General features: G+C 43.9%; 1 protein-coding gene across 2 annotated transcripts in view; it reads right to left on the bottom strand.

Annotated features, from left to right (window-relative positions):
- AVPR2 (arginine vasopressin receptor 2) overlaps positions 1–26,130 on the bottom strand; it is a 107,896-nt gene that overhangs the window by 14,963 nt on the left and 66,803 nt on the right. The window contains exon 1 of one of the 2 annotated variants that reach the window (XM_073590777.1): positions 4,880–4,996. The exons of the other annotated variant lie outside the window; for it this stretch is intronic. The gene's annotated coding sequence lies outside the window, so the exon portion shown is untranslated. Of the gene's footprint in view, positions 1–4,879; positions 4,997–26,130 lie in introns of those variants that run through there. 2 annotated transcript variants of the gene reach the window in all.

The following is a 26,130-nucleotide window of genomic DNA, read 5'->3' as shown; positions in this document are numbered from 1 at the left end:
AGCAGAAAAAGCAAAAGAACACAAGAAATATGACCATATATCACAGAAGAATCTAAAAGAGCCAATAAAGATTGTGGTCCCAATTCTGGTAGCCCCATATTTCATTTCAATAGATGATACCATCATAAGCCTGCACAAGGCCCCTTATTTAGAGAGAACCCCACATTAGAAATCACAACAAGAGGGTTACAAGTCTCTCTGGTGGAAGGAGGATCAACAACAACTAGACACAAGAAAGAACCAAAGAATGTGAGGAGCAGGTGGTTATTTATTCATTTTTGACACATGTCCCATAATACTTACATTCTTCTTCACAGTTTTTGGATTTCTATGTTTTCTAGAATGACTTCATTATGTGTCAGATGTAGTTTGTAGGAGAAAACAAGGCCTCTCCAGTCACCAGATACTAAATTATCTATTGGCCCCTATCCCTCAACAATCATATAATTTATAGCAAATTTATTATTTCACGTGGCCAGGGGCTGTTGGGCCCCATCAGATATCTGCGCTGTTTGCTCCCCAATAGTTCCTTTATTAGTAATTCCATTTACACTAGCACTCTTATATGTTATTCTTTGTGTAGACAGCCCCATATTGAATTCTGCTTGTCTTTGCTTGTATTGGTCCATAAAAGAATGATGGAAAATCTTTCATTTTTTTTCCAATTTTGTGGAACCAGTCCAGACATTAGATGGTTGGTCTGGGATATCTTGAGGAAACCCATGGAGAACTTGGAGAATAACTGCAATGTGCAGTGGCATAACTACAAAGTTATGGGCCCCGGTGCGAACTTTCAAATGGGACCCCCCACATGCCAAAATACAAGCACATCTCCGCTCCGTACACTTTGTACACATGCGGCTCCGCTCCGTACACCTCGCACACGCATGGCTCCTTGCCATACACCTCGTACACACACGGCTCTGCTCCGTACACCTCATACACACACGGCTCCGCTCCGTACACACACGGCTCCGCTCCATACACTTCGTACACGTGTGGTTCTGCTCTGTACACCTCGTACACGCGCGGTTCAGCTCCATACACCTCGTACACGCGCAGCTATGCTCCGTACACCTTGTACACGCGCTGCTCCGCTCCGTCCACCTCGTACACCCGCGGCTCTGCTCCACACACCTCGTACACACATGGCTCCGCTCTGTAAACCTTGTACACACACGGCTCTGCTGCATCCACCCTGCAAACCCCTCCTGACCCCACACATAAACTTCCCTCATCCAGCACTATAGCAATCAGCACAGCAGAGTCCTGCATACACGGAGGCTCCTGATCATGTGACTCCTGACTCCTCCCCCTTGTGACCTCATCACAGGTCCTGTGTGCATAGAACAGCTATCGCGTCAGGCCAATTGCAGCCTGGCAGCCAATCAAAGCATGGAGCTGCACAGCCAATGAGTGGCTGCAGCTCCGCGATCAGGCCCTATGTGGTCAGTTTAGATCTGTAATTAACAGACACACATGGCTACTCTGTAAACCTTTTTAAGCACTTTGCAGATTTTTATAGACAGGCAAATTCTTACATTTTTTATAAGCATAAGGAAATACTTGGTATACATTTATAGACATGAGAAGACTGGGAAAATTAAACAGATACGACATGGGGACCTTTAATGTTGCAGATTTAGAAACCTTTGTTTGTTCTGGTGGCCACATTGTAGGGGAGTCTTGAGATGTTCCTTCTGAGACACCAGATTTTACACAACTTCTATTGGACCACATTGTAAAACATTCCCTTAAGTGCAGTTTGACAACCCTTAAGGTACTGTCACACTTAGCGATGTACCAGCGATCCCGACCAGCGATATGACGCGGTCAGTATCGCTGGTGCATCGCTAAGTGGTCGCTAGTGAGCTGCCACACAGGCAGATCTCACCAGCGACATCGCTGGGGACGGGGGTCGCTACTTACCTGTCACACCAGGCGATCCTGCGTCCTCCCGCCCGGCTCCACGCTCGTCTTCACAGCAGGAAGCGCCGCAGGAAGCTGACGACGAGAAACGGTCCTGAACGTTCTCGCGCGATCAGCGATAACCAGCGGGGGAGCCGGTCGTAGGTAAGTATCACACACAGAGATATCGCTAGCAATATCGCTATAACGTCGCTAGTTATAGCGATATTGCTAGCGATATCTCTTAGTGTGACATGCCCTTTACTTCAAATCATTGGAGAGGAGTATAAAACAAAAGTTTACTAGAACCCTGAGCTCATAAAACCAGTTTCAGTGTTAGCTTATGAGGAAGATTCTTAAGGTTTAGTTTCAAGAACACGATTATGGGTTGCAAGTCATTCCAAAAAAGATGTTTAATTACTTAAGCCACTTAACCCCTTAATGACCATCAATACGTCTTTTAACTGACCTGAGATATAAGAGAATCCAGCATATGTCGGCTGTACACTATAGCTGACAACTTGCTGCGTCAGCCACGATCAGTGTTGGCACCATCCATATCTGTTTAACCACTTAGATGCTGCTGTCAACAGTGACTATATCATATAAATGTTTAAAAGAGCATGGGGGCTTCCTCTAAATCCCCATCGGCACCCTGACATTATGATTCTGTGGTCCTGATGTTTGCCATGGCAATTCATGAGCAAATAGTGGCCTAAAGCCCCCGTTACACACTGGGATATCGCTAGCAATATCGCTGTAAAGTCACCGATTTTGTGACGTTGCAGCGATATTGCTAGCGATATCGCTGCATGTGATACTTACCTCTGACCGGCTCCCCCGCTGGTTATCGCTGATCGCGCGAGAAGCTCCTGGATCATTTCTCGTTGTCAGCTTCCTGCGGCGCTTCCTGCTGTGACGACGAGCGACGCGTGGACGCAGGCGGGAGGACGCAGGATCGCCACGTCTGGCAGGTAAGTAGCGATCCCCGTCCCCAGCGATGTCGCTGGTGAGATCTGCCTGTGTGGCAGCTCACTAGCGACCACCCAGCGATGCACCAGCGATCCTGACCGTGTCATATCGCTGGTCGGGATCTCTGGTGCATCGCTAGGTGTAACGGTACCCTTAGATTCTGCTGGCTACACTGACCTGTTCAAAAGTCAGTGACATTTAGGTGGTAAAAATCAACTTTTTCATTCCTATCATGCCACTTTGTATTCATTCCTGAAAAGCACCTGAAGGGTTAATAACCTACCTGACAACAGTTTTCAGTATGTCAGTTGTTTTTTGTATCACTTTTGGGGGGTTTCCAATATATAGGACCCCTAAAGCCACTTCAAACCTGGATAGATCCCTAAAAATAATTTTGTAAATTTCCATGAAAAAATGAAAAAGTACTGCTACATTTTTAAACCTCCTAAAATGCTAACAAGATAAAATAACATTTTAAAAATGGTGCTGATGTAAAAGAGGCATGTGGAAATATTATTTATTAGTGTTTTGCTATGGTATGACTATCTGAATTAAAGGGATAATCGTTCAAAGTTTGAAAATTGCTAATTTTTTTTATATTTTTGTCAAATTTCTGATTTTTTTTATAAGTAAACACAAAACATATCAACCTAAATGTATTATTATCATAAAGTATAATATGTCACAAAAAAACTATCTCAAAACTACTGGAATTTATCAAAGCGTTCCAGAGTTATTACCACATAAAGTGACACTGGTCAGATTTTTAAAATTTGGCTCTGTCACTAAGGGGTGAAAGAGTAAACGCTAAAATCCAGTATCAACAAACCACTGTACATCTCTATGCCAGAGCAGAATTTTTTTCCTTCACTCTCACCAGCAGGATCTTATTCCACCTATCTCAAGAGGGTGAATACATATTCTAGGGTCAGGACATCTATAGAAAGTCATGAGAACCAATATATTGCTTATAGAGTAACCCTAGGCTACATGATAGTGACCATTAATGACCACAAGTTAACACAGATGAAAATGTCCTGACTCATCAAGACAAGGACGCCAAAGAAAAATTACAGAGTAGCACTAAGTAGTCGAAAGAAGGGACTCAATAGGAGCCCTCAAAAGGCAAAAGAATGCTTGTAAGGTCTGCCCGGTCTTAACTCTCGACTCCCTTGAGGTGATGTAGTCTCTCAAAGGTAATTTAAAGGTGATCATCTTTGGAGGAAACATAGGAGGAAATAAGAAATGAGAAGAAACTTGATATAATGAGATGACTGTTCAAGTTGCTGCCAGATGTCATGGTAAGGAACCAGATTTTTAAAATGTGACAAAACCAAATAACCTAAGAATATGGAAGAAAGTTGGATAACTAAGAGAAAAGTACTTTGAAATTCCATGACGATATTGCCCCAATCAGAACTGAATACAGAAAAACCTCTTTGAGATGACCACACAAATTTCTAGTTGGGTTGTCTTCTCAGAGAAGTTGCCCAGTATGCATAATACTAATTAAAAATATGTCACGATAAAAAGTGGAAAAAAAACAAAACATCATCCCAAAAAGTGGTCTTTTGAAGAAGTTTCATTGTATTGTACATGGTCCAGATGCTACAACAGTGATAAGCATTTTAACCAAAAACAAAGAACATCGTCGGAAATGGATGCTAATGGACGATCCCCATATTTCTAGGTATTCTATTACTTCTATATAGAACGCCATACTATAGAATCCATACAAGCTGTACATTTTTCAGGTTACCTATGAGGTAGACTGTCTGTTGTATTATAAACTACAGAGTATAAGACATCCTCAGCTTAGGATGCACTCTTAAATTCATACATTTAGTGCAGTAACGGAGAACACATCTGGAACATTGCAATTCCAAATCATGTCCTACAAATGTTATACGTACAGTAAGGAATGTAACATGATGACTTCATTAGAATATCCCACTAATGATGAGAACATTGTTGAGATGAGTTCTATCTACGGTCTTACCTTCACTCTTTCTTCCTTATCTTCTCCTTCTACCTCTACAGTCGATTTTGCATTTGTCCCCAGGAGTCATTACATAAAATGCAAATCCTGCTCTTCCAACTGATGTAACCCTGCTTCATGTAGCAATACTTCCACACCAAGACTTAACCCTGTCCCCACCCATCTCTGTCACCACCACTGACCTCATTTCTTCTCCCACTGTTTCTAGGTACTGTTTTCCTTCTGTTCTTTATTTCTCTTGACATATTAATTTACATATTCATTCTCCTTTAGAAATAAAGCTCCTGTTTCATATCAGAAGAGAAGATTAGTGGGAATTGTGAGCTGGGACCATCATCAATCACCAGAATGAGGAGGTCTATGGTGCTTCACCATGTATTGTGCTACTTGCGTTGTGGATTTTCTGCACATTGGGTATTTTTTCATGATTCATTGTCAATTCATGGTAATAAATTTGCATATTAAAGAGAACCTTATACTGGAATTTTTTAATTTAGACAGACAACCTCCTCCAATTCAATTGTTGCTGCTCCCCTGATTCTGAAACAGCTTTTGTTTTTCTTCTGTGCCCCTCCATTTCAAGTTGTAATAAAACCTCAAATTCTCCCTTTAACCAACAGGAAATATACTAAACATCAATGGATATTTGTTTTTTTCTCCTCTAATCAAAACACAGTTGCAACTACAGAGACGTTTTAAAGTAGACGCCCAGTTGGCTGAAACAATTTGCCATTTTATTTCTGGTGCCAGGGTATAACTTTAGAATGAAGGGGCACAAAAAAATTAAAAATAAAAACTATTCCAGAATCATAAGAGCAGCACTAATTGGAGGAGGTACTCTTTTTAACTTAAAAATTCCATCATCAAGACAAATTCATCCCATCAATTAATTAAAAAACTTCTGGAGAACAGTAGCTGAGTTAAGGTGGCCAAACGCATTAAAGTTGGACAGGCCAGCCGATCTGTTAACAAGGTCGGCTGATAAACTAATGTGTATGTATGGGGTCCTTCTGACTTTCCCCAACAAATGATTTTGGGGAAGAGAAAGATCCGGCCTGGTGAATGTCAGTGGTCGATTTTTTTTTCTCTCTCTGTCGATAAGTGACCAGAGAACATAGGAGCTCGAGAACTTCTTGGTACAGGGGAGTCGGTGGGAATTGGGGGAGGCATAGATAATAAATATACATAGGAGGCCTTTACCGTAAAGTGGTCCGAACCTACTGATTTTGGTGGAATTACTGACTTTGTAAAGCATCTGTGGGCCTTTCGAATCTGCCATGATCTTATTAGGGTAAAAAAAGGACCAATCTTTTTATTCTCAACGTAGATAAGCTGCCATTACATGCACCTAGCTGAGTCTCACTTGCCTTTATTCATTAGAAACAAACCATGCATGGCAATGGCAAGACCAAGCATGCATGTATATGAAGGGGTGGGGGTAAAAAAAATGGCTGTTCATTTGTTCATTTAGTTGACAGCTATAAAAGCCACATGGGGTTTTCTTGCAACTAACTCATTCCTTGTAGAGGAGAGTAGCAACGTTATCCCTTGGCTGGTGGTCTTCTCTTTTGACGGATGTCATTGAATGCCCCTTTAAGGTCACACTGGCCCACAAATAATTTTATCAAAAAGATAAGTGCTCATGGATCAATAATACTTAGGCTTTTGGAATTGACCGACCCTCCCGCGGATCGTAGCGTCTACCAGAGGCTCAAATTCTGCTACAACGTCAGGATGCAGCAGGAAAAGGGTCATTTTATGCCCCATTTGCGGTCAGCTTAGGCTGGTTTCACACTTGCGTTTTGTCGAGCAGAGCATCGTGTGCTATTGGTCGCACGCGCAATTGTCCCCTATCTTTAAAATGGCTGACACAGTGTCTAGCGATTGCACGCATGCCTTAGCGTTTTCGTGTGCTGCGCATTTTCCAGGTGTGTGACCAGACGCGCCGGACGCTACATGTTGCATTTTTTGTTCTGCCCAACATCGTTAAAAAATCGCATGCACGCGTGTGTGCACGCAATGCGCAAAAAAATAGCATTATAGTCTATGGGGTCGCTGATGTGCGCTGTGAAGTGCGCACGTCAGCGCTTTGTGAGCGCGCACCATTTCAGAGTAAAAAATGTCTAGACATTTGTTTAATCCACCCCATAAAAAAGCAACATTGTTTTGGAGGAGGGTACATAAAAGAAGGTGTCTGTAGTGCCAGACCACTTACTCTACAGACAGTCTGCAAGAGATAAAGCCCTGAGAGAATACACCCACCCAGAAAAAGACAAGACACAACTTTGGATTACAGCTTCAGCAGCTAAAATCTATATATGTACTAATGGTTTTTTTTTATTCCAGCATGTCTTCTGGATCAGAATATTCACCATCCCAGGCAGAGCATGAGGTGAGGATTTTGCTGCCTTTGTGTAAGTATAGCTGCCTCTACAAATGAGTAATAATTTGTGTTCTTTTACAGACATCAGCATCAGACCCGGCAAGTGAGGCGGAACAGCGGGAGCAGCCTAGTCAAGTCACGGCGAGGAGACGCAATGTAAGTATCCAGTCTTTGAAGGTCCCTTTATTTATTTATTTTTTTTTAAATTTCTATTCCTTTTTTTCTGTCCTGTTTTTCATCTTCTATATCTTTCTTCTTTTCTGTTTCCTTTTTTTTCTATTTGATTCTCATCAATTTCCAAGATTATAATTTTTTTTTCTAGGTTCCACAACGGGATGAAGACATCTATCTGGACAACGAGCACCAGATCCGCCTTGTCCAGGACTGTGTCCCGTTGTGGGACAGCCGTGACCAGCAGTACAAGGACATTGTGGTGAGCCGGCAGCTCTGGAATGAGGTGGCCGCAGCGTTGATGGAGGGCTGGGACAGCGCCCCTGCAGCTTCCAAAAAGGCGTTTAGTAAGTATTTCTCTGCCGTGTGATGCCGCATTGACTCTTGTTCCTGAGGATGCTGTTGTGTTTCCTGATAGATATATTCTATCAGGGAACATAATGATCAATGTCCTCATGATCAACAGTGACTGCTTTGTGTTTTTTACTGCTGTATTGATCATAGCAAGAATCTTGTTCATGAGGATACTGTTGTGTTTCTTGATAGATATATTCTATCAGGAAACATATCAGTGTCCTCAGGATCAACAGTGACTGCATTGTGTATTGTAATGCTTTATTGATCATGCTTTACCTCTTGCTGCTGATGATACTGGTGTGTTTCTTGCAAGATATATTCTTGCAGTAAACACACCAGTGTCCTCAGGATCAACAGTGACTGCATTGTGTATTGTAATGCTGTATTGATCATGCTTTAACTCTTGATGCTGATGATACTGGTGTGTTTCTTGCAAGATATATTCTTGCAGTAAACACCCCAGTGTGCTCAGGTCAACAGTGACTGCATTGTGTATTGTAATGCTTTATTGATCATGCTTTAACTCTTGCTGCTGATGATACTGGTGTGTTTCTTGCAAGATATATTCTTGCAGTAAACACACCAGTGTCCTCAGGATCAACTGTTTTGAACTCATTTTCTGGTCTGCCTCTGGTTTCTGGTGAGGGAGCTGGTTGTGCTGACAGAGGAGTTGTGAGTTCTCTTTCCGGGCTCCCTCTGGTGGTGGCAGGAGGTAGTGAAGCTGATCTAATTAACAGAGACCTGCCACTTGATAATGAGTAAGAGGAGTGGACATCTGGAGTCTCAGACTGGATTTAAGACAGCCGACTCCCTATTCCCATGCTGATGATTTTTTCCTGCCTCCTGAGGTCTTAGTTTCCAGCTCAATTCCTGCCATCTCAAGCTAAGCTGTCTTTGCTAATGTTCACATTTGTTTTGGTTTGGTCTATTCAGTTTTTTGGGTGGTCAGCCAGCCCCGGCTGGGGCTGTGTTGAATTTCCACTCTTATGTCACTGTATGTGCCAGTTTGCTTTTTGTCCCTTATTAGATTGGCCTCTTTTTGCTGTTCTCAGAGTATGCCAGAGTGCTGATATAGTGGGAGAAGTCTAGTGACTTCAGGGTATTTTTTGCTATCAGAAGTGTCGGACATTTTTGCAGGGTTTTTTGGCTTGATTTCAGACAGTATCTTTCCTTTCCTGTCCTTTCTAGCTAGTGTGGGCCCCATCGTTTGCTCAGCCTACTTTCCTACCTGTGTTCGTTTTTTCATCTTGTCTCACCATCAATACATGTGTGGGGGCTGTCTATTCCTTTGGGGTCTGCTCTGAGGCAGTTTTAGATTTCCCCTTTTCTTGCTTTAGGCTTATTTAGTCCTCCGGCTGTGACGAGGCGTCTAGAATCATCGTAGGCACGCTCCACAGCTGCTGTTAGTTGTGTGGTTAGGATCAGGGGTCTGCATTCTGCATATTTACCAACCTCTCTGGTTTTCTGTGACTTGGCTTGGTCTTGTTTTCCTCCTCGGTGACCCATTCATAACAATCAACAGTGACTGCATTGTGTATTGTAATGCTGTATTGATCATGCTTTAACTCTTGCTGCTGATGAAACTGTTGTGTTTCTTGCAAGATATATTCTTGCAGTAATCAAACCTGTGACCTCAGGATCAACAGTGACTGCATTGTGTCTTGAATTGTTTTGTGATGCCGCATTGAATGTTTGCCACGTTCACTCAGGTGTGTGTGATACAGATGTTGCCATCAGTGCATTGTATAACGTTTTTTCTTTGTTTTTTCAACAGTGAACAAAGTCCGCACACGCTGGCGCTCGATGAAGGAGCGCTTCAACACTGATGTTCGTGCAGAGGGACAGGTTCGCAGTAGTTCAGCGCCAAGGAACAGAACAAAGTACCGCTCTCATTGCGAGTTGGCACTCCTAAGACCGGTCCTTGCCACCAGAGCGTAAGTATTATATATATATTTTTTTAACAACCTGTGCTTTTATATTCCACAGCTGATGCATCTTGTAAATGCATGATAGTAATGTTTTACTTTTCTTTCCACAGCACCTGGAGCAGCACCCTGCAACCTGTCCCTGGAGCGGTACTTCATCGATCGACCTTGGACCCGTCCCAGCCATCCGACAGCCAGGAAGCAACTTGCAGGTCAGCAAGACGGACAGCTGGTGACCAGGAAGTTGGTCAATCAGGTGTTCCCCTGTCCCGCTGGTTATGCGGGCACTTCCCGCCAGTGGCAGAGGGCCTCAGACAGGCCTGTCTTGCCAGAGTTCATGCACTTGAGCGACGCCTTTCATGCCAGCCTCAAGTCGCTGTCAGACAGAGTGGAAAGCGGTTTTACCCACATGGAACACCGCTTCCACTCTGTCGACCAGCGCCTTGACCGGCTGGAGGCTGACCTCAACAGACCAGCGCACCATTTCTTTAGTAAAATTGAACGGGGCATGGTGGAACACCTTAGTCCTGAGCAACAGCTGAATGTGTTACAGGCCTGCAACACTGCTTACTTACAGGCTATGCAGCAGAATCAGTACGTGCAGCAGTCAGCGGTGTCATTCGCATCTGTGCCACCACTGACTCGCTTCACCACAGTACAGACTTCTGCTGCATACCACTGCACGGCCACCTCCATTCCTAGCCAAGCCGGACACCAACACACCACATCAATGCCGAGTGCTGCTTGACACTCCACCCCCTCCAACACCATGGCAACCGCTGCTCCTGTCTGGAGCACCACTTCCGCCAGCGTTCCACCATCTTGGTGCACCACCACCACACAACCAGCTTGGGCCACCGCCACCTATTCTCCTGGTCTGAGCACCGACATAACATCTCCATCTAGGAGCACCACCACCACTCAGCATCATTCCAGGAGCACCGCCACCACTCCTCATTATAGGAGTATATCCTTAAAGACAAAAATGTCCAGGAAGGATGGGAAATCTTGAAAAATGAAATTCTCAAAGCACAGTTGTTAACAATTCCGAAAAGAGGGAAGAATAGGAAGCATTTAAGGAAACCAGGATGGATGAACACAGAACTTAAGCACATGCTAAAAAGGAAGAAAAAAATGTTTATAAAATGGAAAGAGGGAGGCATATCTAAAGAAGAATATAATGCTGTCTGCAGAACCTGCAGGGCACAAATCAGATTATCTAAAGCTGAAAATGAATTGAGGCTTGCAAGAGATGTCAAAAGCAATAATAAAGGATTTTGGGGATATGTCAAAAGTAAAAGAAAAGTCAAAGATGCTATAGGATTTTTACAGGATGAAAATGATGAAATGGTAAGACAGGATGTTGAGAAGGCTGAACTTTTAAATTCCTATTTTGCATCTCTTTTCTCTCAGAAAGGAAATGCAACATCAACTGTTATTCACTGTCCTATTAAGGGAATAGAAGAATCCAGGATATCTATAAACAGAAAGATAGTGAGGAAACACTTAGCTAACCTAAATGAATTCAAGTCTCCAGGTCCAGATGAATTACACCCCAGAGTACTGAAGGAGATAGCAGAAGAAATTTTTGAACCCCTCTCCATAATCTTTGAAAATTCTTGGAGAACAGGAGAAGTGCCAGAAGACTGGAGAAGAGCAAATGTTGTTCCTATCTTCAAAAAGGGGAAGAAGGTGGACCCAGGCAACTATAGGCCGGTGAGTCTGACTTCTATACCAGGAAAGATCTTTGAACAAATTATTAAACAACATGTATGTCAATACCTGGATAAGAATGAAGTGATTAAACAGAGTCAGCATGGGTTTCTAACTAATAAGTCATGTCAGACTAACTTAATTTCCTTCTATGACGGTATCACTGATTGGGTGGATCAAGGAAATGCTGTAGATATAGTATATCTTGACTTCAGCAAAGCATTTGACAAAGTCTCTCATACAATCCTTATTGAAAAAATGACTAAGTATGGAATGGACAAGGCAACTGTTAGGTGGATTCATAACTGGCTTAGTGATTGGACCCAAAGAGTGGTCGTAAATGGCTGCACATCCAGTTGGAAGAATGTCTCAAGTGGGGTACCACAGGGCTCTGTCCTGGGCCCTGTATTGTTCAACATCTTTATCAACGATTTAGATGAAGGAATTGAGGGTAAACTGATTAAATTTGCTGATGACACAAAGCTAGGAGGGATAGCTAATACTAGAGAAGAGAGAGAGAGGATTCAAAAAGATTTAAATAAACTGGAGAAGTGGGCAGCAACTAACAGAATGGTTTTTAACAGGGAGAAATGCAAAGTACTACATCTGGGCAATAAAAATGAAAAAAGCATATATAGAATGGGAGGAATAGGGCTAAGTGACAGCACATGTGAAAAAGACTTGGGTATACTAATAGATCACAGACTGAATATGAGTCAACAGTGTGATGCAGCAGCAAAAAAGGCAAATGCAGTTCTAGGATGTATTAACAGAAGCATACAGTCTAGATCACGTAAAGTCATTATTTCCCTCTACTCCTCTTTGGTCAGACCTCATCTGGAATATTGTGTCCAGTTTTGGGCACCACATTTTAAAAAAGACATCAACAAACTGGAGCAAGTTCAGAAAAGAGCGACCAGAATGGTGACCGGTCTGTAAACCCTGTCTTATGAGGAAAGGTTGCAGGATTTGGGAATGTTTAGTTTGCAAAAGAGAAGACTGAGAGGAGACTTAATAGCTGTCTACAAATATCTAAAGGGCTGTCACATTGTAGAAGGATCAACTTTATTCTCATTTGCACAAGGAAAGACTAGAAGCAATGGGATGAAACTGAATGGGAAGAGACACAGATTAGATATTAGAAAAAACTTTTTGACAGTTAGAGTGATCAATGAGTGGAACAGGCTGCCACGAGAAGTGGTGAGTTCTCCTTCAATGGAAGTCTTCAAACAGAGGCTGGACAGACATCTGACTGGGATGATTTAGCGAATCCTGCTTTGAGCAGGGGGTTGGACCAGATGGCACAGGAGGTCCCTTCCAACTCTACGATTCTATGATTCTAGGAGCACCGCCACCACTTCGCCCCCTAGGAGCACCGCCACCACTCCTCATCATAGGAGCACCGCCACCACTTCACCTCCTAGGAGCACTGCCACCACTCCTCATCATAGGAGCTCCGCCAACACTTCACCTCCTAGGAGCACCACCACCACTCCTCATCATAGGAGCACCGCCAAAACTTCGCCTCCTAGGAGCACCGCCACCACTTCTCCCACAAGAAGCACCGACAACCCTTCTCCTTCTAGGAGCACCGACACCACATATTCTCCTTCAAGGAGCACCGCCACCGCCGAGCAGCAGAGGGGTGACCCACATTCCCTCTTTTTCTCATCACCGACATGGTCCACCATCTCCAGGCAGTCAAGCCATGTAAGGCGGTCACACGGTGGAAGTCGGTACAGGTAGGTGATCCGGCCCCAAAGAAGCAGAAGAAACAAAAGATTTTGTTTGTCACTCCCCTCTCTCCTTCTAATGTTTCTGAACCTGCCTCCATTTCCATCCCTGAGCTCCCTTCCCCCACTACTACTGCCCTCTGGGATAAGTGAAGAGTCTCCGCGAGCTCAACGATCACTGGGTTTTGGCCGTTGCAGCTGAAAAGAGGAAATCGGAAAACCAGGGGAAGAGTCTTGAGGAGATCATTTGCATATTCCCAGTGCCTTCTGGGATAAGTGAAGAGTCTCCGCGAGCTCAACGATCACTGGGTTTTGGCCGTTGCAGCTGAAAAGAGGAAATCGGAAAAACCGCGCGCCTATCGGCGCGCAAATTTTGGCTCATCTTTCATCGTTTTTAAGAAATCTCAAGATGGAAGAGGCCAGGAGCCATTTGGTGAGCTGCATTTCTTGCTACATGTTCACAGACTTACCAGTGGAAAAGCCAAACTTCACATGCCACAAATGCAAGCTTGTGTCCCTGTTGGAGGAAAAGTTGCAAAATCTCGAAGAGAGGTTGGCTACGTTGAAGATCATTAAGGAAGGTGAAGAGTTCTTGGACAGAGCAGAATTATCTCTTCATGTTACAGAAAGAGAAGAAATTCGAAGTGCACCTGAAGAAACAGAGGAATGGAGACATGTGACCCAGAGAAGCAGGAGGATCAGGAGGCAGTCAGCACCCATACTGCTCAGAAACCAGTACCAGGCTCTCACGCAGGAAAATGATGAAGAAATACATCAGGATAAGACTTTGCCAACAAACAGCAACCTTGTACGCCTTCAGAGTCCTCCTGGATGGAGAAAGAAAAATGTTGTGAAGAAGAAACGGAGAGTGGTGGTCATGGGGGATTCCCTGTTGAGAGGAACAGAGGCCGCTATCTGCAGACCGGATATAACTTCAAGAGAAATGTGCTGTCTTCCAGGTGCAAAAATTAAAGATGTGTCTGACAGGATATCAGGACTCTTCAGACCTACAGATGACTACCCATTCCTGCTACTACATGTGGGGACAAATGACACCGCAAGAAACGACCTGGAAACCATCTGCAGAGACTTTGAAGACTTAGGCAAGAAAGTGAAAGAACTGGGAGCGCAGGTGGTCTTCTCTTCCATCCTCCCAGTGGATGGCCATGGAACAAGGAGGTGGAATAAGATTCTGCAGGTGAACAACTGGCTACGTCGATGGTGCCGTCAGCAACGATTTGGATTTCTGGATCACGGAGTGAACTACTTATACGATGGACTACTTGCTAGAGATGGGGTGCACCTTACGAAGACTGGAAAGCATGTATTTGGAAGTCGCCTTGCTACACTTGTAAGGAGAGCTTTAAACTAGAACAACATGGGAAGGGAAGCAAAAGACCAGAAAAAGCCATACACCTGACAAATGCTATTGAGAACTCTGCTAATAGAAGTGGAAAGGAAGAACAAAGACGAAAGAATCTAATTAATAACAATATTGGAGAAAGAGAAACCAATCACAAACTAAAATGTTTCTATACTAATGCACAAAGCATGGGCAACAAACAAGGAGAATTGGAACTACTAACACAGGAAAAGAAATATGATGTCATTGGAATCACTGAAACTTGGTGGGACGATACACATGATTGGAATACAAGACTAGAAGGATACAACTTATTTGCAAGAAACAGACTTGATAAACGAGGAGGGGGTGTTGCATTGTATGTTAGAAACGCATATATCTGCACAGAGATTGAAGCTTCAGAGACTGGGAGTTCTGTGGAAACTGTTTGGGTAAGAATACAAGGACAGAACAATGGAAAGGACACCATTGTAGGCATTTACTACAGGCCGCCTGTGCAAGCTGAAGATATGGATGAACTCTTTATGCATCAAATGGCCAAGTTCTCCAAAAAATATGACATAGTTGTCATGGGAGATTTCAACTATCCAGACATTTGTTGGGAATCTCTCTCAGGCAAAACTAACAGGTCAAGGAAAAATTCTTATCCTCTCTTGCTGACAACTTTATCTTCCAAAAGGTAGGGGAGAAAACAAGGGGAACTGCTACCTTGGATCTAATCCTTATAAACAGGGAGGAAATGGTTGAGGAGGTAAAAGTGGCTGGAACCCTAGGAGGTAGCGACCATGCTATTTTAGAATTTTGGATAACTAGAGGCGGAAGACCTGTGAAGACTCAGACGTCAAGGTTAGATTTCAGAAAGGCAGATTTTAAGGGATTCAGAAAGATAATTGGAGGGATCCAATGGCTGGATATCCTTAAAGACAAAAATGTCCAGGAAGGATGGGAAATCTTGAAAAATGAAATTCTCAAAGCACAGTTGTTAACAATTCCGAAAAGAGGGAAGAATAGGAAGCATTTAAGGAAACCAGGATGGGTGAACACAGAACTTAAGCACATGCTAAAAAGGAAGAAAAAAATGTTTATAAAATGGAAAGAGGGAGGCATATCTAAAGAAGAATATAATGCTGTCTGCAGAATCTGCAGGGCACAAATCAGATTAGCTAAAGCTGAAAATGAATTGAGGCTTGCAAGAGATGTCAAAAGCAATAATAAATGATTTTGGGGATATGTCAAAAGTAAAAGAAAAGTCAAAGATGCTATAGGATTTTTACAGGATGAAAATGATGAAATGGTAAGACAGGATGTTGAGAAGGCTGAACTTTTAAATTCCTATTTTGCATCTGTTTTCTCTCAGAAAGGAAATGTAACACCAACTGTTATTCACTGTCCTATTAAGGGAATAGAAGAATCCAGGATATCTATAAACAGAAAGATAGTGAGGAAACACTTAGCTAACCTAAATGAATTCAAGTCTCCAGGTCCAGATGAATTACACCCCAGAGTACTGAAGGAGATAGCAGAAGAAATTTCTGAACCACTCTCCATAATCTTTGAAAATTCTTGGAGAACAGGAGAAGTGCCAGAAGACTGGAGAAGAGCAAATGTTGTTCCTATCTTCAAAAAGGGGAAGAAGGTGGACCCAGGCAACTATAGGCCGGTGAGTCTGACTTCTATACCAGGAAAGATCTTTGAACAAATTATTAAACAACATGTAAGTCAATACCTGGATAAGAATGAAGTGATCAAACAGAGTCAGCATGGGTTTGTAACTAATAAGTCATGTCAGACTAACTTAATTTCCTTCTATGACGGTATCACTGATTGGGTGGATCAAGGAAATGCTGTAGATATAGTATATCTTGACTTCAGCAAAGCATTTGACAAAGTCTCTCATACAATCCTTATTGAAAAAATGACTAAGTATGGAATGGACAAGGCAACTGTTAGGTGGATTCATAGCTGGCTTAGTGATCGGACCCAAAGAGTGGTCGTAAATGGCTGCACATCCAGTTGGAAGAATGTCTCAAGTGGGGTACCACAGGGCTCTGTCCTGGGCCCTGTATTGTTCAACATCTTTATCAACGATTTAGATGAAGGAATTGAGGGTAAACTGATTAAATTTGCTGATGACACAAAGCTAGGAGGGATAGCTAATACTAGAGAAGAGAGAGAGAGGATTCAAAAAGATTTAAATAAACTGGAGAAGTGGGCAGCAACTAACAGAATGGTTTTTAACAGGGAGAAATGCAAAGTACTACATCTGGGCAATAAAAATGAAAAAAGCATATATAGAATGGGAGGAATAGGGCTAAGTGACAGCACATGTGAAAAAGACTTGGGTATACTAATAGATCACAGACTGAATATGAGTCAACAGTGTGATGCAGCAGCAAAAAAGGCAAATGCAGTTCTAGGATGTATTAACAGAAGCATACAGTCTAGATCACGTAAAGTCATTATTTCCCTCTACTCCTCTTTGGTCAGACCTCATCTGGAATATTGTGTCCAGTTTTGGGCACCACATTTTAAAAAAGACATCAACAAACTGGAGCAAGTTCAGAAAAGAGCGACCAGAATGGTGACCGGTCTGCAAACCCTGTCTTATGAGGAAAGGTTGCAGGATTTGGGAATGTTTAGTTTGCAAAAGAGAAGACTGAGAGGAGACTTAATTGCTGTCTACAAATATCTAAAGGGCTGTCACATTGTAGAAGGATCAACTTTATTCTCATTTGCACAAGGAAAGACTAGAAGCAATGGGATGAAACTGAATGGGAGGAGACACAGATTAGATATTAGAAAAAACTTTTTGACAGTTAGAGTGATCAATGAGTGGAACAGGCTGCCACGAGAAGTGGTGAGTTCTCCTTCAATGGAAGTCTTCAAACAGAGGCTGGACAGACATCTGACTGGGATGATTTAGCGAATCCTGCTTTGAGCAGGGGGTTGGACCAGATGGCCCAGGAGGTCCCTTCCAACTCTACGATTCTATGATTCTATGATTCTACTTTAGTCGCCCCTTCACCTAGAACCACTTCCTCAACTTCCAGCCGTTCCTCTTCTCTCCACACCCCCAAAGTATCCCACTCTTCCCCCAAACTTCCTTCAAATTAAAATTTATTTATTTATTTTTTTACAAAATAAATGTGCAATTCTGCTTTCAAAAAATACGGTTTGATTAATGTGTCTTTCGCCGCCTACACACACTACGCCATACACTTTGCGTTTTGCCACCACATAGCTCCATTACTGACACCTGTTTCTTGTGTCAGTCTTGGAGATATGTGTTGTCAAAAACACAAATCTATATGACTTGTATTTTCCTCACCAGTCTCTTCAGTCAGCTAATATTACACAGACTGAACAGAGGATGGTGTTGAGTGCAAGGCGTATCTATTGCTACCTTGCCAGGTATCATAAAAAGTTAATTGAATATGGTGGTTTTTTTACCATCATCATTTAACTTTTTGCAATAGAAGGCAAGGTGATTCTAAATATACCTTGTAATTAACCACATCCTCTATTCAGTGTGTGTCGATAAACTGACGAGATGATGGGGAAAATACACGCCATATGTACAATACCCTGCCCTTGTATCATAACTATTGCACCTGGGCAGGTGAATACACGAGTTTTAACCTGCAGCGTCGCTTCAGTCTGCATATATTTCTATTAGACTGTAGCGATGCTGCAGTTTACCTCTTATGTGTATTCTCCTGCCCATATCTGATAACCTTCTGAAGTCAGGATGCATTACTTTTGGCATCCTCACTTCAGCATGACACCAGGCCTGGGTATTGTAGAAGTTGTATAAACTTTATTATGTCTACAGTCTGCTTCAAACTGAAGCCACAGTGATGATACTACAAATAATATTTATAGTCACAGCATTAGGTGTCATAAATAGTGAGGGATGTTACTGCATTCCCAAATCACTATTTTTAACATCAGGCCAGGTGACACAAAAATTAGGTGTATTATCTCCACCGTCGCAGCAAATTTAACTCAAAGTGTAGAGATGATAAAGATCATACAACTTTGTGTATGTATAGTCATCGGGTCAGGAGTACTAGTAAATTCATGATGCACAAAACACAGCATCATGATTTCACTGGTACACCTGGCCAGTTGATTATTGTATTGAAGTGTAAGAAGACAGAGTGCACTCAGTACAGGTATCAACACAGGTTTTTTATTAACATTCACACAAAAGAAATTTTTTTACACCATTTGCTCTTGTCATTCCACTCGTCCCACATCTGAGTTGAAGTAGGCCGCAAATTGGTCCCTCATTTGGCCAACTTCAACGGATGAACTGAGAGGGTGCTGAGTAAATTCAGGCAATGGGTTAGGAGATGCATCATCGAGTTCAAAGTTCAGGTGCTCTCTAACCATAACAAATTTATGTATAACCACACTGGCCTTCACTACCTCATCCATTGTTTCCCGTTTTATATTAATGGCTGTGCCGAGAATGCGCCATCTGGAGACAAGTATACCAAAGGCACACTCAACAGTTCTTCTGGCCCTGGTCAGCCTGTAATTAAAAATTCTTTTGGTGTGGTCCAAGTCCCGGCTGGAGTAGGGTTTGAGCAGATCTGGAATGCCTCACCCCCAACCATTACAAAGGGCTGTGGCGGACCTTTGGTTTTGGGAAGAGGTCGTGGCATGGGGAAATTGAACTGGTTGCCATACAACCTCCGGCCCATGTCAGAGTTCTTAAAAGCCTGGGAGTCATTCCCATGGCCAATGCACCAATGTCAACTGCAACAAACATACAGTCTGCATCCGAAATGGCCATGAGTACTGTAGAAAAGTACTTTTTATAGTTATAGTACTCAGAGCCTGTTCTTTTTGGTTTTATAATACGGATGTGTTTCCCATCAACGGCACGCAGTTTGGGAAATTGCAGACTGTCCAGAATCTTTCAGCAATTTCAATCCACTTTTCCACGGTGGGCAGGGGCATAAATTCGGGACATAGAACGTCCCACAAATCCCGGCAGGTGTCCGCAACGATTACAGACAAGGTTGATATTCCAAAGTGGAAGTGCAGTGAAGAGAGGCTCTCTCCAGTAGCCAGGAATCTGGGAAACCGAGAAACAGCAAAAATTAATATTTGTGTATATGGATTTTTACAACACCAAAAAATAAAATTTAAAACAAGAAAAAAAAATGGCATACAAATAAATATGCAGCCTTTTCTTTACTACATGACATAAAATAATACGGCAGACTTTTGTTAACTACATGGCAGAACAATAATTCTGCCAGCTTTGGAATCGTACATGTGAGAACCAAGAAAATTATGCAGGCATTGGTTTTGCAATACTACGTACCGTAATGTGACCAGGAGCCGATCCTCAGGAGGAATCGCACGACGGAACTGTGTGTCCTGTCTCCGGATGGCATCTTGGACACGACCAAGCAAATCCCTGAAGCTTTGTTGGGACATCCATGTGTAATCAGTAAATTTATCCGGGTTTGCCTGGAGCTCGCTGTAGAGGGTGTGGTACGCTCCACGGCTCTCCCGGGGTTCAATAATCGGATGTATCGACAAACGCCCACGCTGCCGTCTTCGCTGTCTCTCTCTCTCCCTTTGTTGATGGCAAGCAACTGCATAAGCCTGAGCCATCCTGATGTCCAGATCCAAGTTGAAGTGAAAACTCTTCCAGGGCAGATCCATGTTATCAAGAGAAAATGAAAGCAAATGTGAAGAATTCAGCTGTAAACTGGGTCTATATAGAGAATTTTCATAATACAAGCCCACTGCTGTCCTATTGGTGGAGTCTGTTGCAAGAATTTTTCAGGGATTTTCCTCCTGTGATTGTGACACCATGCGCATAAAAAATGCAAATGCATGGAAAAACGTGTGAAAACGCATACAAACGCACAGTTTTTTGTCGTAATGCGCACGATGATGCGACGAAAAATCGCAGCGTTTACAAGTGTTTGTAAGTGTTTTTTGCATGCGTGCCATGTGTGCTCGAAACGCTGCACAAAAAGGCGCAAGTGTGAAACTAGCCTTACACCCACAATTATAGATTTGTTTTTTTCCTTATATCTATATTCTGATTTGATGCATTTCTATGTAAGATTAACCCTTTGCACAGCAACAAATGTCACTAATAACTCTAACAATGGGGAAATCTGCAGATCTATGTGCTAAAAGCGCCTAGTCTTCCCCCACAGGTCACAAACGGGTCAGTGTGAGGGTCTGAATTTATATTGGCGTCTGCTGCTGACATAACCTTTAACCATTAATACTGTATAGAACTTGAGACATTTATTAGTGGAACGTGCTGACAATGAATAAAACCCGCACATTGCTCACATAAATGTTACACATCTAAGGACACGTGGTGTCATTAACTTCTGTTGTACCCAAAGCCCACATGGGAAATGGGCCTCAGTTATCAAAACTATAAAAAAAACCCTGCCCTAGTGTCCATAGCAACCAAATTGAGTTCATCTTTAATTGATTTCTTGTTATTGGTTGCTACGGACAACATCCCATACTGAGTGAGTTCAAGTTGCATAGCAACCAAGTGTCTTCCTATTTAGGTGACCAAAATGTGAGCACAAAAGAATGTGCGTACCCCCCAAATATGAAAGCTAGTAAAAGCGTCAAGTATTGTATATTTATGTATAGCCCTGCCCAGTTCTTTTTGGGTTCCCAGTAAAGGTTTTTACTGTAACCATACAGTTAGATACCCTTTTCAGGGACCCTAGACAGTATTGTGCCTCTCCATGCAAAATGATGCACCCACACTACGCCTTCCCCCACATACAGCATATAGCGCCCCAACTGTTCCCTCTACACACAGTATGGCGCCCCCATATTTCCTTCCACAGTTCCATATGGTGCCCCCACATACAGCATATGTGGTGTTGACACACTTCCCCCACATACAGCATAATCCTCTCACAGTTTATCACAACCACAGTATGATGTCCCCACAGTTCCGCTCACAGACAGTTTAGTGCCCCCCACAGTTCTCTTCACATACAGTATGATGCCCACCACAGTTCCACCCACATACAGCATAGTGCCCTCACATTTCCCTTCACAATGATCTCTTTATTTATATAGTGCCAACATATTCCGCAGCGCTTTACAGTTTTTGCACACATTATCATCACTGTCTCCGATGGGGCTCACAATCTAAATTTGCTATCAGTATGTCTTTGGAATGTGGGAGGAAACTGGATAACCCAGAGGAAACCCACGCAAACAGGGGAGAACATACAAACTCCTTGCAGATGTTGTCCTTGGTGGGATTTGAACCCAGGACTCCAGCACTGCAAGGTTGCAGTGGTAACCACAGAGCTACCATGCTGTCCGTGCTGCCCACATACAGTATGGCCCCTACACACAGTATGATGCCCCCACAGTTCCCTCCACATACAGTATCGAGCCCCCACAGTTCCCTCTACATGTATGATGCCCCCACAGTTCCACCCACATGCAGTATAGTGCCTCCACAGTTCCCTCCACACACTGTGTGATGCCCCCACAGTTCCCTCCACATACAGTATAGTGCCCCCACAGCTCCGTCCACACACTGTATGATGCCCCCACAGTTCCCTCCACATACAGTATAGTGCCCCCACAGCTCCGTCCACACACTGTATGATGCCCCCACAGTTCCACCCACATACAGTATAGTGCCCCCACAGTTCCCTCCATATACAGTATGATGCCTGCCCCCACAGTTCCACCCACACACAGTATAGTGCCCCCACAGTTCTCTTCACATACAGTATGATGCTCACACAGTTCCACCCACATACAGTATAGTGCCCCTACAGTTCCCTCCACACACTGTATGATGCCCCCACAGTTCCCTCCACATACAGTATAGTGCCCCCACAGCTCCGTCCACACACTGTATGATGCCCCCACAGTTCCACCCACATACAGTATAGTGCCCCCACAGTTCCCTCCATATACAGTATGATGCCTGCCCCCACAGTTCCACCCACACACAGTATAGTGCCTCCACAGTTCTCTCCAGATACAGTATGATGCCTGCCCCCACAGTTCCACCCACACACAGTATAGTGCCCCCACAGTTCTCTTCACATACAGTATGATGCTCCCACAGTTCCACCCACATACAGTATAGTGCCCCTACAGTTCCCTCCACACACTGTATGATGCCCCACAGTTCCCTCCACATACAGTATAGTGCCCCCACAGCTCCGTCCACACACTGTATGATGCCCCCACAGTTCCACCCACATACAGTATAGTGCCCCCACAGTTCCCTCCATATACAGTATGATGCCTGCCCCCACAGTTCCACCCACACACAGTATAGTGCCTCCACAGTTCTCTCCAGATACAGTATGATGCTCCCACAGTTCCACCCACATACAGTATAGTGCAACCACAGTGCCCTCCACACACTGTATGATGCCCCCACAGTTCCCTCCACATACAGTATAGTGCCCCCACAGCTCCGTCCACACACTATATGATGCTCCCACAGTTCCACCCACATACAGTATAGTGCCTCCACAGTTACCTTCACATACACTATGATGCTCCCACAGTTCCACCCACACACAGTATAGCGCCCCCACAGTTCCCTCCATACACTGTTTGATGCCCCCACAGTTCCACCCACATACAGTATAGTGCAACCACAGTGCCCTCCACACACTGTATGATGCCCCCACAGTTCCCTCCACATACAGTATAGTGCCCCCACAGCTCCGTCCACACACTATATGATGCTCCCACAGTTCCACCCACATACAGTATAGTGCCCCCACAGTTAACTTCACATACACTATGATGCTCCCACAGTTCCGCTCACATACAGTATAGCGCCCCCACAGTTCCCTCCATACACTGTTTGATGCCCCCACAGTTCCACCCACATAAAGTATAGTGCAATGTGGTTGGCATTAAGGAGGCACTTTTCTTAGCACTTGTATATTTGCTCTGGGGTTGGGACTAATATAGTGGCCACTGCGGCTGTAACTATTATATGAACACATATCAAAGGTAGTAGTAATATAGAGGGCACTGATGTAGGGGCCCCAATCGGTGGCACTATGGCTATGACTCGTATAGGGCTAATATAACTTTTTTGGCACTCTTCTGGAGGCATTGCGGCTGGCACTGTTATGCGTTCTCTGGTGATTAGCAGACATTAGGTTGGGGAGCATTTGACGGCATGGTCACATGAGGCATAATAATAAATAATCTTTATATAGCGCTAACATATTCCGCAGCGCTTTACAGTTTGCACACATTATCATCACCGTCCCCGATGGGGCTCACAATCTAAATTCCCTATCAGTATGTCTTTGGAATGTGGGAGGAAACCGGAGTACCCAGAGAAAACCCACGCAAACACCATACAAACTCCTTGCAGATGTTGTCCTTGGTGGGATTTGAACCTAGGACCCCAGCGCTGCAAAGCTGCAGTGCTATCCACTGAGCCATATTTATTAGTCACCAAGACCACTCAATCTGCAGGAGAGCTGTGTACCCTTACTATCTTTTTGGAATGGTGTCCTTCTCCTTGTCACTGAAGATCTTAAATCTCTTACATAACATCCAGTTATGTAATTTTTCTGTCTTGATACATGATTCCAGCTCTTATCTGCGGTGACACCCTTATTGCCCGCAGCAGCTAGAGGATGTGGCACGTTTCCAAAATTCTGCGAGAAGTCACATTCAGGATATGGCGGAGCTGTGACAGACGAACTTGAAGCACTCAGGAGACAGTGAAACCATTAGACTGGGTAGCACAGTGAATGCACAGTAGTGGCAGCTGCGGAACTTCTTGGGTGACCGTTTATAAATGACATCTCATTTGTAACAATCTATAAAATACAGGAGTTCATATAGAGGACTGTGTTCCCTCAACGACTATATTTATGCACTTATATTTTTTTTTAACTTTAAAGCATGTATTTGCAGTTAATAATCATTGTTGCAATTGGGTTTCATTAAAAAATTTACACCATTTGACTTCTGTGTGGCACTGCTTATTGCTGGCTGCAGTATGAATTAACTTAGAATCCATCAGCGAGCTCATTCTAATGGTTTGACACAGGGGTCGACATACCATTGGACACACAGGGGCCCAAGAGGAAGGGAGTCTACTTCCACCTCCAATGTGTCAGGAACACCGCACTGCACTTGCTCACTGAGCCAGTGCGCATGTCCTGAGTACAGTACCAAAACAGTGCTCAAAGATACCTGTGGAGCGGGGCAGCAGCGGTGACGATGCGTGCTTCAGACTATCAGAACCTGAAGCACGTGACTGCTGGGGGTGTGACCTAAGCTCCACAGAGTTAGGAGCTGCAGGGAAACTCCTAGAAAGATAACTACGGGACAAGTTACCAAGGGGCATAGACAGGGACGTAAACCAGATCAAGCCGGGTCAAACCACGAGATAGCAGGACAGTACCAAAGGGTTAGACAGAGCGAATAGTCAGGATGTAGCAATAGATCAGAAAACCAGAACGGGCAATGGACGGTACAATAGGGACAAACGGTAGCGGAGTAACAATAGCCAAGCCAGGAGTTCAGAACCAGAGAAGACAATAGTACCTAAAACGTGAGACGGAATTCAGAGTGAGGGGACAGACCGGGTCATACACAGGAATCAAACAAGCAATGCAGTACACGCACACCAGGGGGGTCGGTCAGACACACAGCCAGAATAACAGTATAGCTGACAGAGAATGCTAGTCTGGAGTGAGTATAAATACCCCTCCCAGATCCAAAGAGAGGCTGGCAAAAGTTAACCCTGTGAGAAAAGGACATTAACCATGTCATAACCATGAGAGTACCCCCTCTTAATGGGGGACCACTGGACCCCCAGGTTTCTCAGGGTATCTGGCATGAAAAGCCTGCACCAGTCGATCAGCGTGCACCAAACTGGCTGGAACCCACGACCGATCCTCAACGGAATATCCCTTCCAATGGATAAGGTACTGAAGTCTCCGGCACACCCACCGAGAATCAATGATGCGCCCTACCTTGTACTCCAGTTGACCCTCTACCAACACTGGTGGAGCCACAGATGAGGGATCGTCTCTAACTGTCCCCACAGGTTTTAATAGGGACCTGTGGAAGACATTAGAGATTTTGAAGGAGGTGGGCAACTGTAATCTGTATGCCACTGGGTTGATCACCTCTACATTCTTGTATGGGCCAATAAATTTGAGGCCCAACTTCATAGAGGGTATTTTAAGTTTGATGTTACGGGTGGACAACCAGACATTTTCCCCCACTGTCAATGCAGGAACCACCCCCCTCCTCCTGTCTGCAAAATGCTTGAACTTCTTCTGGGCTTTGGAGATGTTCCCCTGCACCTCCTTCCAGAGGGTTTTTAATTGTTGTACCATCCCCTCGGCACCATGGCAATCCGAATCCATACGGGAAAATTCCCCAAGCTGCGGAACAAACCCATAATTGACCTGAAAGGGAGATTTTCCGGTAGACTGATTAATCCGACAGTTGAATGCAAATTCTTCCATGGGTAATACCTCACACCAGTCTTCCTGTCTGGAGGAGGCCAGGCATCTCAGAATCTGCTCCAATGACTGGTTGGTGAGTTCAGTTTGTCCATTTGAATT

The sequence above is a fragment of the Dendrobates tinctorius genome, unplaced genomic scaffold, assembly GCF_039654945.1.
Source record: "Dendrobates tinctorius isolate UK_male_01 unplaced genomic scaffold, ASM3965494v1 ptg000120l, whole genome shotgun sequence".
NCBI lineage: Eukaryota > Metazoa > Chordata > Amphibia > Anura > Dendrobatidae > Dendrobates > Dendrobates tinctorius.
The sequence above is the reverse complement of the archived record's forward strand: the minus strand, read 5'-3'. Positions and strand labels throughout refer to the sequence as shown.